Raw genomic sequence first — 13,344 nt, forward strand, 5'->3', positions numbered from 1 at the left:
AGCCAGCAGCCGCAGTGAGTGGCCGTCCAGAAGCCGGCGACTGATCTGCCTCGCCAGAGAAGAGCGCAATGATGGTGCCAACTTAGGCCAGTGAAGCAACATCCTCCACAACTAGATTGAAGAACAAAATGACAGCAACTTGTCTGTTCCCCTTCCCCAGTTTCCCAGCACTGTTCCCATCCCCCCAATTCCCCAATAAAAATCTAAAAAAAAAATTATCTTTCCTAGAATTTCATATAAATAGAATCATACACTATACATTCTTTTGAGAGTGGTTTTTTAAAACTCATCATAATGTATTTGAAATTTCTCCATGATTTTGCACACATAAGTTTATTCTGTTTATTGCATAGCAGTATTACATTATATAAATATACCATAATATGTTTATCCATTTATCTGTCAAGTGTTAGGCATGTTTCCAATTTGGGAGCTATTATGAATAAAGCTTCTATAAACATTCATGTGCCAGTCATTTTTGGATATGTGTTTATTTGTCTTAAGTGAATACCTAAGAATGAGGTTGTTGGGTCACATGGTAAGTGTATGTTTAAACACAGGATATTTCCAAACTCTTTGTCAGTGTAGTTATAACATTTTGCACTCCCACTATCAATGTATGAGAGTTTCACTGCATCCTCATCAGCACTTGGAATTTTCAATCTTTTAATTTTATTCATCCAGTGGTTGTGTAGTGGTCTACTAGTGTTGTTATAAACTGCACTTGCCTGATAAGTGAGGATGTTAAACATTTTTTACATGGTTGCTGAACATTGGTACGTATTGTTTTGTGAAGGGTTTGTTCAAATATTAAGCCTAATTTTTAAATTTATTTTTAATTTGCATGTGGAAAATTTTATTTTTTTGATGTACAGGTCTATGGATTTTAACAAATGCATACATTTATATAACCATCCCATGATCAAGATACAGAACAGCTCAATCATCCCAGAAGTTTCCTCATACTATCCCTTTGCAATCAAATCCTCTACACACCTTTAATCCTAAGTAACACCAATCTGTTCTTGATCCTATAGTTTTGCCTAAAATATCATATTGTATGACTTGGGGCCTGACTTTTTCACTTATTGCTTTCTCCAGTTGTTAATTGATTTTGCGTGTTCTTTTTATTGATTTTTAAGAGTTATTTATATATTCTAAATCCAAATCTTTTGTGTAATATATATTGCAAGTATATTCTGCCAGTCTGTGGTTTGCCTTTCTATTTTATTAAGTGTCTTTCAAAGAGCAAAAGTTTGTAATATTCATGAAGCTCATTTCATAAAGTTTACCTTTTATGGTTCATGCTTTGTTTTTGTATTTGTCTACTCCAAGTTCCTGAGGACATTCTCTTGTGTTCTCTGTACAGATGTTTTAGAATTTTAGCTTTTACCTTTAAGTCTTTGATCCATTTCAAGTTCATTGCATTAAGCAGAATGAGCTAAGGGTCTATGTTCATTTTTTACCAAATGGACATCCAGTTGTTCTGAAACCATTTTTCTTAAGACTAATATTCTTCCCCAGCCACACACCCCCAGTTGTATCACCTTGGGGGTTTTCTTGAAAATCAAGTGATGATATATGTGTGGATCTAATTTTGGAATGTATTCTATTCTATCATATTGATCTATATGTCTACCCTTATGTAAATATCATATTATCTTGATTATTTTAGTTTTGAAATCGTGTAGTGCAAGTCCTCCATCTTTGTTCTTTTTCAAATTTTTCTGAGTGTTTTTCATTTCGATATAAAATTTTTAATTGATTTATCATTTCTCTTAAAAAGGCTAATGGAATTTTGATAAAGTTTGCATCAAACCTAATTATTAGCTTTTGGAGAGCTGTCATTTTAACTATATTGATCAATGAACTATATTTTGATCAATGAACACAGTATATTTCTGTATTTCTTTCAGCCTTCTCTAATTTCTCTCAACAACATTTTGTAAATTAGTGCACAACTTATGCATATTTGTGAAATCTATTTCTACAAATAACACTTTTTTTTTAAACATCACCAACAGGTTTTATTTGTCACTGTGAAAAGTCTGAATTTCAAACATATTCTTGAACTGGGGGCTCATATCCATCAGCTCGTTCAACTTTAGCACCTGTATCATCCCCAGTAGCTTTTCCAGAACTGCTACCTTCACCATGAAGCTCCATGAGTTTTCCCAATTGAAACTTGGGCTTCTTCAGCATTTTGACTTTTCTAACAAAGACTTCATGGAGCGGATAAACAGATCGGCACGCCTTTTCTGTGTCTTTTCCAATGCTATCTGGAATCAATTTATTGACCACTTCTTTCAAGTCATTTGTCTGCACCTCTCGGGTCATGATTTCCATCATCTTCTTCCAGATTTGGCGGAACTGTTGATGCTGAGCATAAGAGGTCTTCCGAATCTGATCATTGCGTTTTTTAGTGAAACCATCACAGAATAAACGAAGCAAATAACCATCGGTAGTCTTGACATCCACATGAGCTTCAATCATGGCCTGCCGTTTTTTGACGATGGAGCACATTTTGTCACGGGTGAGATCCATGCCATGGAAATTAGTCAGGCGGTTTTTGCCCTGAACATCCTCAGTAATTAACTTGAACTTTCTAAATGCAACTTCATCATTCTGCAGATCAGCCAGGCTCACTTCAAAAACACGACCCTTGAGACCATCAGATGCAATTTTGGTTCCTTGAGTTCTTGTGACTAGTGTTTTCCCAATATTTCTTATATTGAACGTAGCTGGTGCTTTGACATCATACCAATCTTTCTTAGAAAATGGGTCAACCACTTTTTTCTTGGCTCCCTTCTTGCCGCCTTTTGTAAGGCGCTTATTCTTGCCGACCGCCATGGTGCAGCTCCAAGGGATAAAAAAAAAAAGAAATAACACTTTTTTAAGGTGCCATTGTAAATGGCATTTTAAAGTTTTGTTTCTAAATGGTTTTTGCTAGTATGTAGAAATATAGTTTATTTTGTATATTAATATCGTTTCTTGCAACATTGCAAATTTCACTTATTAATTCTAGATATTTTTTGTATATTCCTTAAGACTTTCTATATATAATTTTGTCATCTTTAAATGAACATGTTTACTTCTTCCTTTCCAATCTGTATAACTTTTATATTTTCTCTTACTTTATTGCACTGGCTAATACTTATACAACAATGTTAAGTAGAAGTAGTGAGAATGGAGAGCCCTGCTTTGTTCCCAATCTTAGGGGAAGAAAACTCAGTTTTTCGCTGTTAAGTATGGTGTCACCTGCAAGTTAATTGTAGATGTTCTTTATGTTCTCTAGGTTGAAAAAATTCTTAGGTTGCTGAGCATTGTTATTATGAATGAGTGGTGACCTTTGTTAAGTGTTTTTCTGCATCTTTTGAGAAGATATTATATATATATATATATATATATATATTGCTTCTAGTCTATTAATATGGTGAATTACATTGTTTGAATTTTTAATGTTAAATCAAACTTACATTGTTGGGATAAATTATATTTGGATAGATATGTTATCATTTTTATATATTGCTACATTATGTTTAATATTTTGTTAATAATTTTTGTATCAATATTTATGAAGAGTATTAGTCTCTATTTTCTAATGTAGTTTTGTAATGTTACCCTCATAAAATGAGTTGGAAATATTTCCCTCTTCTGATTTTCTGAAGAAGTTTGGCAGTTTTGGTATTATTTCTAGTTTAAGTGTTTGATAATTTTACCACTGAATATATCTAGGCCAGGAGTTTTCTTTGCGCTTTGATATTTTATTATGAATTCAGTTTTTAATAGATATAAGGTATACATATCTTCTACTTCTTTTAGTTCCATTTTTAGTAATGTATTTTTAAACAATGATTTTATAAATTTTTTAAGGTAGAAACACTTAACATGAGCTCTACCCTTTCAACAAATTTGTAAGTGTACAATATATTATTGTTAACTATAGATACAATGTTGTACAGCTCAGATCTCTAGAACTTACTCATCTTGCTTAACAAAAATTGTATGCCCTTCAATTAGTAACTTCACAGTTCCTCCTAACCCCAGTTGTTGGTAACCGCCATTCCACTCTCTGATATTATGAATTTGACCATTTTAGATATCTCATATAAGTGAAATCATGCAGCATTTGTCTTTCTATGATTGGCTTATTTCAATAGCATAATGTCCACAAGGTTCGTTCATGTTGCCACATATTTCGCAATTTCATTCTTTTTTAAGGCTATTATTCCATTGTGTGTATTTGCCACATTTTCTTTATCTATTCATGTGTCACTGGATATCTAGGTTGTTTCTGCATCTTGGTTATTGTGACTACTGCTACAGAGAACATGAGAGTGCAGATATTTCTTCAAGATAGTGATTTTTTTCCTTTGGATAGATACTCACTAGTGAGGTTGCTAGATCAAATGACCGTTCTATTTTTAACTTTTGAGGAATCTTCATACTGTTTTCCATAGCAGCTCCAAAATTTTGCATTCCCAACAACAGTGAGCAAGGGTTTCAATTTCTCCACATCTTCACCAACACTTCTTTTTTTATATATAGTAGCCAGCCTTATAAGTGTGACATAATATCTCATTGTAGTTTTGATATGCATTTCCCTGATGACTAGCGACATTGAGCATTTTTCATATATCTCTTTGTTATTTAATGTCTTCTTTGCGTAAATGTCTATTCAAGTTATTAGCCCATTTTTATATTGGGTTATTAGTTTTTCTGCTGTTGAGTTGTAAGAGCTCCTTGTATATGTTGGATATTAACCCCCTAACAGATAAAAGGTTCACAAATATTTTTTTTGTATTTTGTAGGTTGCCTCTTCACTCTGTTGATTGTTTTATTAACTTGCATTTCTGAAATAAACATCTCTCAGTCACAATGTATTATCCTTTCCATATGTCATTGGATTTGACTTGCAAATTGTTTATTTATAATTTTTTTAATTTTAAAAGAATTTTATTTTAAAAGCACACATCAATATTCATAAACATATGAAATATCATTGGAAGAATCATAAGAAATAGGTAACAGTGGGAAAGTTTGGAAAATTGGGTGACATAACAGTAAAGGGTCAGAAGGTACACTTTTTATTGTACCCCTTTCTGTATCTTTTGACTTCAGTACCATGTTTTTTATCTATTTAAAAACAAATACAGGGCCAGCCAGTTTGCTCAGTTGGTTAGAGCATGAGCTCTGAGCAACAGGGTCATCGGTTCAATTCCCACATGGGCCAGTGAGCTGCACCCAAGCTGAGCTGCAGCTAAGCTGCCAACGGAAAGCCATATGGCTTAGCTGGTGAGAGCATGTGCTCTTAACATCAAGGTTGCCAGTTCAACTCCCACATGGGATGATGGGCTGTGCCACCCCCCCACACACGGCCCCTACCCCTGCAACTAAAATTGAACACGACACTTTGAGCTGAGCGGCCACGAGCTGCCCATGGGTGGCCAGATGGCTCAGTTGGTTAGAGTGCATACTCTTAACAACAAGGTTGCCAGTTTGATTCCCGCATGGGATAATGATCTGTGCCCCCACCCCACAACTAGAGTGAAAATCGGCGACTGGACTTGGAGCTGAGCTGTGCCCTTCACAACTAAGATTAAAGGACAACAACTTGACTTGGGCTTGGAGCTGATGGGTCCTGGAAAAACACAATGTTCTCTTCCCCAATTCCCCAACACTGTTCCCTTCCCCAATTCCCCAATAAAATCTTTTAAAAAAAAGTTTTTGAGAAACCACAATGATGTGAAACAGGATGACATTTAACCCTATTGAATCTTCACAAACTAGTCATGTACATGGAAAGGGTACAGATGTTGAACTGTACATCTTTTCCTGTGGCCTCAGTGAGATTTCTCAAAATTCTTGCAGTGTTAACTGAAAGAGTAGATCCTTAGGAGACAAATAAGGATCTTGTCAGAGAGGCTCTATGCTGATTCGTGTCCTAAGGACTTCCCTGGGTGTGCTACGCATGGCTGCCCGACTGTAGACTGCAACCACCTGCTATTTGTGCCTGCAGCTCCTGAAAATGGGTTTCAAGCCTGGGTAAGAGACCCCAGGCCCCACAGCTGCCTTGGACTGCTGTCATCTCTCTCTCAGGTTGGCTTCTCATCCCTCATGGTCAGAATGTACCCTGTGGAGTGACTGAGACGCTGAAGCTGGTGTCTGAGTCCTCCGTGGTGTCATCTGCTATATACGGCTGTTTCCTGTTCTGCATTAAAGCCACATCAACTTGGTGCCCGGTGAGTCTGAATGATCAGGGGCACCTGAACCCCACTCTGGGTAGACAAACTAAAGTGGCACAGCACTTTGTCTTTCACAGTACAATTAGCAGAAATAATGAGCTACTCATTAGATCATTAGGAAGTACAAGAACACAAGTAAGGTCTTTTAAGCACTAGTCCTGGAATTTAGCTTTATGGCTAAGTGTGGCCCACTTAGTTAACTGTTAAAGCCCTGTGCCACTTGTCACAGTTACAGATTGGTCACACAGAGTCCAAGAACAAACAGGTTCATCAAAGAACTAACCTGTGTGCTTTTGCTTCTTAAAAAAAAAAAAGAAAAAAGAGAAAGTATAAATCAGATTTGTAACCCAAGTGAAAATCCAATTTAAAAAGAGTCATAGCTGTATTCATCTTCTTTTTCATCTGAAAGGGTGAAGCACAATAGCCACAACTTTGTTACAGACTAAAATCCAACAATTAATTCCAACGCCACCTGTTAGTAGGAAATGCTACCAGGCGGTCTAGCGGAGTTATCCATTTACTTGGCACCACAGCCACAGGAACAGAATAGTACTTTCAAATGAGTGAAACCATCAGGGCACCTTGCAAAATGTAGAAAGCAACACTTAGAACCCATTTTATCTTGGAAAACAGAGCTGTCCGTGCTTTCACATGAGTTTTGAGCTTATTTGTCATCTTGTTGGTCTTTCTTGCCAGCCTGGCGTATCTGGCGAACTCGTCCATCATATTGACAGTGAAGAGCTCTTGCTTCATATCCTGAATCTCTGCTCTCATCTGAGGCTCCTTTTCTACATTCTTCTGCAGCATCCTGGCCATAAAGGAGGAGAAGGACGAGAAGGATCCTGAGGACACTGCACCCAAACACAAAGCTGAGTACCAGCAGCCACGACCTGTGGTCGGCCTGCACCAAGCTCATCCCTGACTCTCCCAACAGTGTGAGCTCTGCTTTGGCAGCTCCAAAGGGACCACGCTGGCATTCTATTTACAATTTTTGCATGTTCAAGAAAGTTAATAACATAATTTTCTTTACTTGCTGTGTTCTTGTCAGGTTTTGGTATCAGGGTAAATTGGGCCTCATAAAACAATTAGCAAAATCTTTCACCTTTATTGTATTCTCAGAAAGAGTTTATGCAACATAGGTAAATAATCCTTTCTTAAATGTTTCAAAGAACATACCAGTGCATCCACCTACATCTGAGTTTTCTTAGTAGAAGAGGATTCAGTTACACATTCAATTTGTTTAATATATAAAGAATTATTCACACTTTTAATGTAATCTTGTCTGTTCTTTGTAAGTTGTATTTTTTAAGAAATTTGATTATTTCATTAAAGTTGCCCGTTCTATGAGAATAAAGTTGCTCATAATAAATACTTTTTATTCAGTTACTTTATTTGAATTGGGTAAAAGTTACTATTTTGGGTCTACACTTTTATGACTTTGGTAAATACATATAGTCATGCAACCCAAAACAAAGTTACAGAAGAATTCTAGCACCTCAAAAAACTGTCTTGTATTGTCCCTTTGTAGTCAACTACTCCATCCTTCCCAGGTCGTAACAACCACAGATCAGTTTTTTAAAATACTGCCTTTTCCACAAAGTCATATGCTTAAAATAATACAGTATGTATCCTTTGAATATGTAATTTTTTTTCTTTTAGCATGACACATTGGAGATTCTTTCATGTTGCTGCATGTATCAGTACTTTCTTTTTGTTTCTGAATAGTATTCTAGTGTATGAATGTATCACAACTGTTTATTTACTCACCAATTGAAGGACATGGGAGATGTATCCAGGTTTGGGCAATTATAAATAAGCCTGATACATTTGTGTACAGGTTATCGTGTGAACATGAGTTTTTATTCGCCTAGGGTAAATACCTGACATTGCATTTTAGAGATGTAATACTGTTTAACCATTAACCAGCTGAAGGACATTTGAATTGCTTCCTTTTAATTGGTGATTATGAATACAGTCACTAAAAATTTCTTTACACATTTTTGCGTGAAATTAAGTTTTGTTTTCCATTGGGGAAAAATATTCTAAGAATAAAATTTCTAGGTTATAGAGCAAGTTTATTTCTAAATTTATATGAAACTCTCAAACCGCTCTCCATAGTGGCTATAATATTTTGTATTTACACCAGCAATATATGAGAGTTTCTGTTGTTTTGTATCCCCACCAGTACTTAGTATTGTGAGCTTTGTTTTGCTTTAGCTTGGTTTTGTTTTTTTAAGATATTCTAGTAGATGTGTACTGTATATCATTGTGATTCTAATGTGCATTTCTAAAATAAAAAACTATGTATCCCAGAATGTTGTCCCTTTTGGTAATCGTTCTATGTACACTTGAAAACAATGTATATTTGCAGGCGGAGCTAAGATGGCAGAATAGACGAGCGCTGTGCCAACTGCCTCCCAGGATCACACCAAATTACAAATGATTTATACAACATTCAACCTCAGAAGTCATCTGAACACTAGATTAACAGAACCTCCAAATGAAGGATTTAAAAAAGAGGCCACGTGGAGACTGGTAGTGGGGGTGGAGACAAGAGGCAGGCTGACTCCAGGCCCACAGAGAGGGGGTGAAACCTATGAGGAACACCTCAGTGGTAGAGAGGCTTCTCCTGTTAGGGGAGGGACCCTCCAGTCCCACGCCAAGCTCCCCAGCCCAGAGTTACTTTGCCGGGAAGAGGAATTCCACGATAGCTGGCAGTAGAAACTAGTGAGGACTCTCTTTGCTAAACTAGGTGATGTGGAGGGCGGCTAGAGAACCAGTCACCCTCCTGTGGAGCCGGCACATGGACTCGCTCGCTGATGAGCACTCACCTGGTTCCTGGCGGAGGGAGTGGCTGTGTGAGGGGGGGGGGCAGGAGCCTGTGGGGAAGGACCAAACTGAATGCCTTTAGCATGGAAGCTGGAGGTTTGGGGACCATTGTTCCCCCTGTGCGGAGCTTGCACATGAGTAGTGTACAAGAGGGCACCATTTTTTCAGGGTTAGGTGCTCCCTCAGAGGGTCAGGCCCAGGACCACATTGGTCTGGTGGAATCAGCTCAGGCATGCGTGTGTGTGCACACATGCTGCCTTGTGTCCCCGTTCTCCAAACTGCTTATGCTGCATAGCCAAGGTGGCGCCTGACTGTCGGGCACATGCCAGCTCCAACAGGCTGCTGGTTGAGACATGGGTGTGCATGAGCTGCCTTGGGTCCCTGCTCTCTGCACTGCATGTGCAGAGTTACCAAGGTGGCACCTGGCTGTCGGGCTGTTCTGCGTGATCTGTGGGCTGCTGATTAGGACAGGCTGAGACTGGGAGTTTTCCTGGGAGTTTTGGGCCAGGAGCACTGCGCCTGCATGATTTCACTGGGACATTTGTGGTGCGTTTGTGTGGGCTAGTTGCCGGTAAAGGAGCACACATTGCTCTGACATAGTGGGGGCCACTGGTCACAACTGGTGGTGCCCTGGGGGCCTGCCCAATCCACCTAGAGCTGTGTTGCCATGGGCATCCTGAGCCCCTGGTGCCTGGCCCCCACTGCCATAGGCCACAGAGGGTTTTTGCAGTAGCAGACAGCCCACAGCAATGTGTGAGGTTTTTTGGTGGTGAGAATGGCCCCAGAGAACACGGTAGCTAATTGTGGGAAGCTCGCTGTGAACCTGAGAGGGAGGCCGGGGCACGACATGTTGGGCCCTTACCCCCAACACAGCTGGTGCTGAGTCACCCAGAGACTCTCTATTGCTGAGCAAGTGGTCTGCAGATTAAAGCAGGTAGAGAGACATTTTTTTCTCTTTTTTTCCTTTTTTAAATATTTTTCCATTTTTTAATTATTTTTTCTTTTATTTCTCTTTCATCTTTTTGCTCCTTTTTCTTTTTTTCTTTCATCTGTCTTCTTTTTGTTGTTTCTCAAGCTTGTCGGGTTATTGCTTTGGTTACTGTTTTTCTCTCTTGTGCTGTTTTTGTGTTTGTGTTTTTCTCTCTTTCATATGTTTTTGTTTCTCCTGTCTGATCATTGTTTATCATGTTTTCATGGGGGTGTATTTGTTTTTGGGTGTTGTTGGGTTGCCTTGCTTTGTTTTTGTTTTATGAAGTGGACGTTGACCTAGCACTGGTCCAGGAGCTGAGACTACACTGAATTTGTAGAAACCACTGACCACAGCCTTTATGCACCTGTAACACCATCTCACCCAACTGCAGCTGCATTGCCAGGGGCACTCGGGGTTCCTGGGTGACTGGTCCCACCCCCATAAACTGTAGAAATAGTTTATTACAACAGAAGGTGGTCCACAGAGCCCTGGGTTCATCTTGGTGGTGTTCAGTAATCACAAACCTGCACCACATCCACTCAACAGCAAGTTTCAGGAATTTGTGTGCATGAGATGGAGGCTGGCTATAGTGCTCTTGGGGTGCTATACAAAGGGTCACAAGCCAGGTATTGGCATAAGACCTGAATCTGCATTAACTTCTTAGAAACCAAGAATCATGCCTCATAACTCCCTTGAACTCCATCCCACCCAGCTAGTGCCACATCGCTGAAGGCAACCTCAACACCAAGTCAAATAGTCAGACACACACTCCTAAAGAGGCTCTTGGAATTGTTGGGCCTTACCAGCATCTGACAGGTAGCAACAAGCCTAGGAAGCCCTGGGAATTTTGCTAAGCTGCCTTAGGAACAATATTGGTGACAGCCAGTCTCAATTCACACAGAGACCATCCCCACATGACCCCAGATCCAGCACGGGCAGCAGCCAACTGCGTACAGCCTTGAGGCACATACCAGGTAGCTACGGGCCAGTAGCAGATAGGGCTGAAACAGCTCTGAGTGGGAGCCCCGCGCAAGAGACACCAGAACCAATACACCTAGAGGCCAGTGTTAGGCCAAATCAGAGTACTACCTGGTTAAAACTACAAGTGGCACTCTGAAAGGAAATTTTCCACAGACACATGAGCCCACAGTGGTCAAGCCTCCTCTGAGGAAGTCAACCTCCACACAGCTTCTCATACACTGTGAACAGAGTTAATCCTCACAGCTAATCAGCCTAAGGGTCAATCCCACCCTATGACAAGCCAAAAGCAATTAAAGATCAACTTCAACACTCACACCTCTGGGAAAAACAGGACAGGAAAATAGGGAGACTCTGCACTCGGAATATAAAGGACACATACTACAGGACCGCCCAACAATGACTGAAAGACATAGGTGATCTAACTAATACATCAAAGCAATCACGGAGTGATAGCCAGAATGAGGAAACAAAGAAACATGTCCCAAATAAAAGAACAGAAAAAAACCTCTAGAAATGAAACAGAGACAGAGATTAGAACACTGATGACAAGAATTTTCAAGGAGCTCAGTGAGGACATAAAGAAGGATAGAGAAATCATAAAAAAAACAGAACTAAAGAATGCAATAACTGAAATGAAGAACACACTTGAAGGAATCACCAGTAGATTAGATGAACCAGAGGATCGGATCGGCAATTTAGAAGACAAAATAGCAGAAATCACCCAATCAGAACAACGAAAATAGAAAAGAATAAAAAACAATGAAAATAGTTTAAGAGACCTGTGGCACAACATCAAGCACAACAACATTCGCATCATAGGAATACCAGAAGGAGAAGAGAAGGAGCAAGGGATCGAGAATGTATTTGAAAAAATAATGACTGAAAACTTCCCTACCCTGGTGAAGGAAATCGACATACAAGCCCAGGAAGTGCAGAGAGTTCCAAACAAGCTGAACCCAAACAGGTCCACACCAAGACACATCATAGTAAAAATGGCAAAGGTTAAAGATAAAGACAGGATCCTGAAAGCAGCAAGAGAAAGACAGCAAGTTACATACAAAGGAACTCCAATAAGACTAACAACTGACTTTTCCACACAAACTCTGCAGGCCAGAAGGGAGCGGCAGGAAATATTAAAAGTGAAGAAAAACAAAGGCCTACAACCAAGATTGCTCTAACCAGCAAGGCTATCATTTAAAACAGAAGAAGAGATAAAGAGCTTCTCAGAAAAGAATAAACTAAAGGAATTCATTACCACCAAACCAGCATTGCAGGAAATGTTAAAAGGGCTTTTTTAAATAGAAGAAAGGGGAAAATAAACTAACAAAGGAAGACCAGAAATACAAATAACAAAATGGCAATAAAAACGTACCTATCAATAATCACTTTAAATGTGAATGGGCTAAATGCTCCAATCAAAAAAACATCGAGTGGCTGAAAGGATAAGAAAACAGGAACCATGCATATGCCATTTAAAAGAGTCTCATGCAGATCAAAAGACACAAACAAAATGAAAGTAAAGGGATAAAATAAGATATTTCATGCAAATGGCCTGTGCCTGCATTCTGGGAGCAAGTAGGGCCCCACAAAGAAACAAAGGATTTTGCTAGCTCCACCATCCAGGAGAAAGTTGCTCGTCCAGCCTTGCCCTGTATCCAGACAATTCAGTTCCTCTCCTTATGTCCCCAGCACCTTTTAAGCTTCTGCTCCAGCATTGGAGCTCAGAACAGGTGAGTCCATCAGTGAGTAAGTCCATGCGTGGGCCCTTCAAGAGGAGCACCACGGACTGCAACTGCCCTTTCCTGACTCAGCCACAATCTGCTGGTTTTCACGGCCAGAAATTATGAAGACTTCTTCCCCAGCACTAAGACCCTGGGCTTGGAAGCGTGGTATGGCACTGGAACCCTCATGCGTTTGCGGGAGGACCTACCCAGCCGAGTTACCCCTCAAGATTTTTATTGGTCACACACAAGTGTGGGATCAGCTGGTTCTGTGACTCTGCCCCTCCTACCAGTCTCTGTTTCTCCTTAGTTGTAGGGATTCAGTTCCACTAGAATTAAGGCGATTCTCAAATATGGTTGTTCTGTAATTTAGTTGTAATTTTGATATGGTTGTCAGAGGAGGTAAGCACAGTGTTTGCCTATTGCGCCACCTTGATCATATAAGAGGTTTTTCTTTGTCTTTCTTTCTTTTTTTTTAACTCATGTTTAATGATACCACAGTACTCTAGCTCCAAAGCTCTCATAGTCCAATGTTTCAATGTTCCTCAAATTCTGTGGCTCCAGGTCTACATGGTCCAGGCCTATAAAACCCAAGGGT

The 13,344-nt window shown here is 39.5% G+C and overlaps 2 pseudogenes; both read right to left on the reverse strand.

Annotated features, from left to right (window-relative positions):
- Positions 1 to 2,027: 2,027 nt before the first annotated feature.
- LOC109396957 (40S ribosomal protein S3a pseudogene) lies at positions 2,028 to 2,871 on the reverse strand (annotated as a pseudogene).
- A 3,772-nt stretch (positions 2,872 to 6,643) lies between these two features.
- LOC109396951 (tail-anchored protein insertion receptor WRB pseudogene) lies at positions 6,644 to 7,161 on the reverse strand (annotated as a pseudogene).
- Positions 7,162 to 13,344: the final 6,183 nt, after the last annotated feature.

Source organism: Hipposideros armiger, unplaced genomic scaffold, assembly GCF_001890085.2.
Source record: "Hipposideros armiger isolate ML-2016 unplaced genomic scaffold, ASM189008v1 scaffold_551, whole genome shotgun sequence".
Lineage (NCBI taxonomy): Eukaryota > Metazoa > Chordata > Mammalia > Chiroptera > Hipposideridae > Hipposideros > Hipposideros armiger.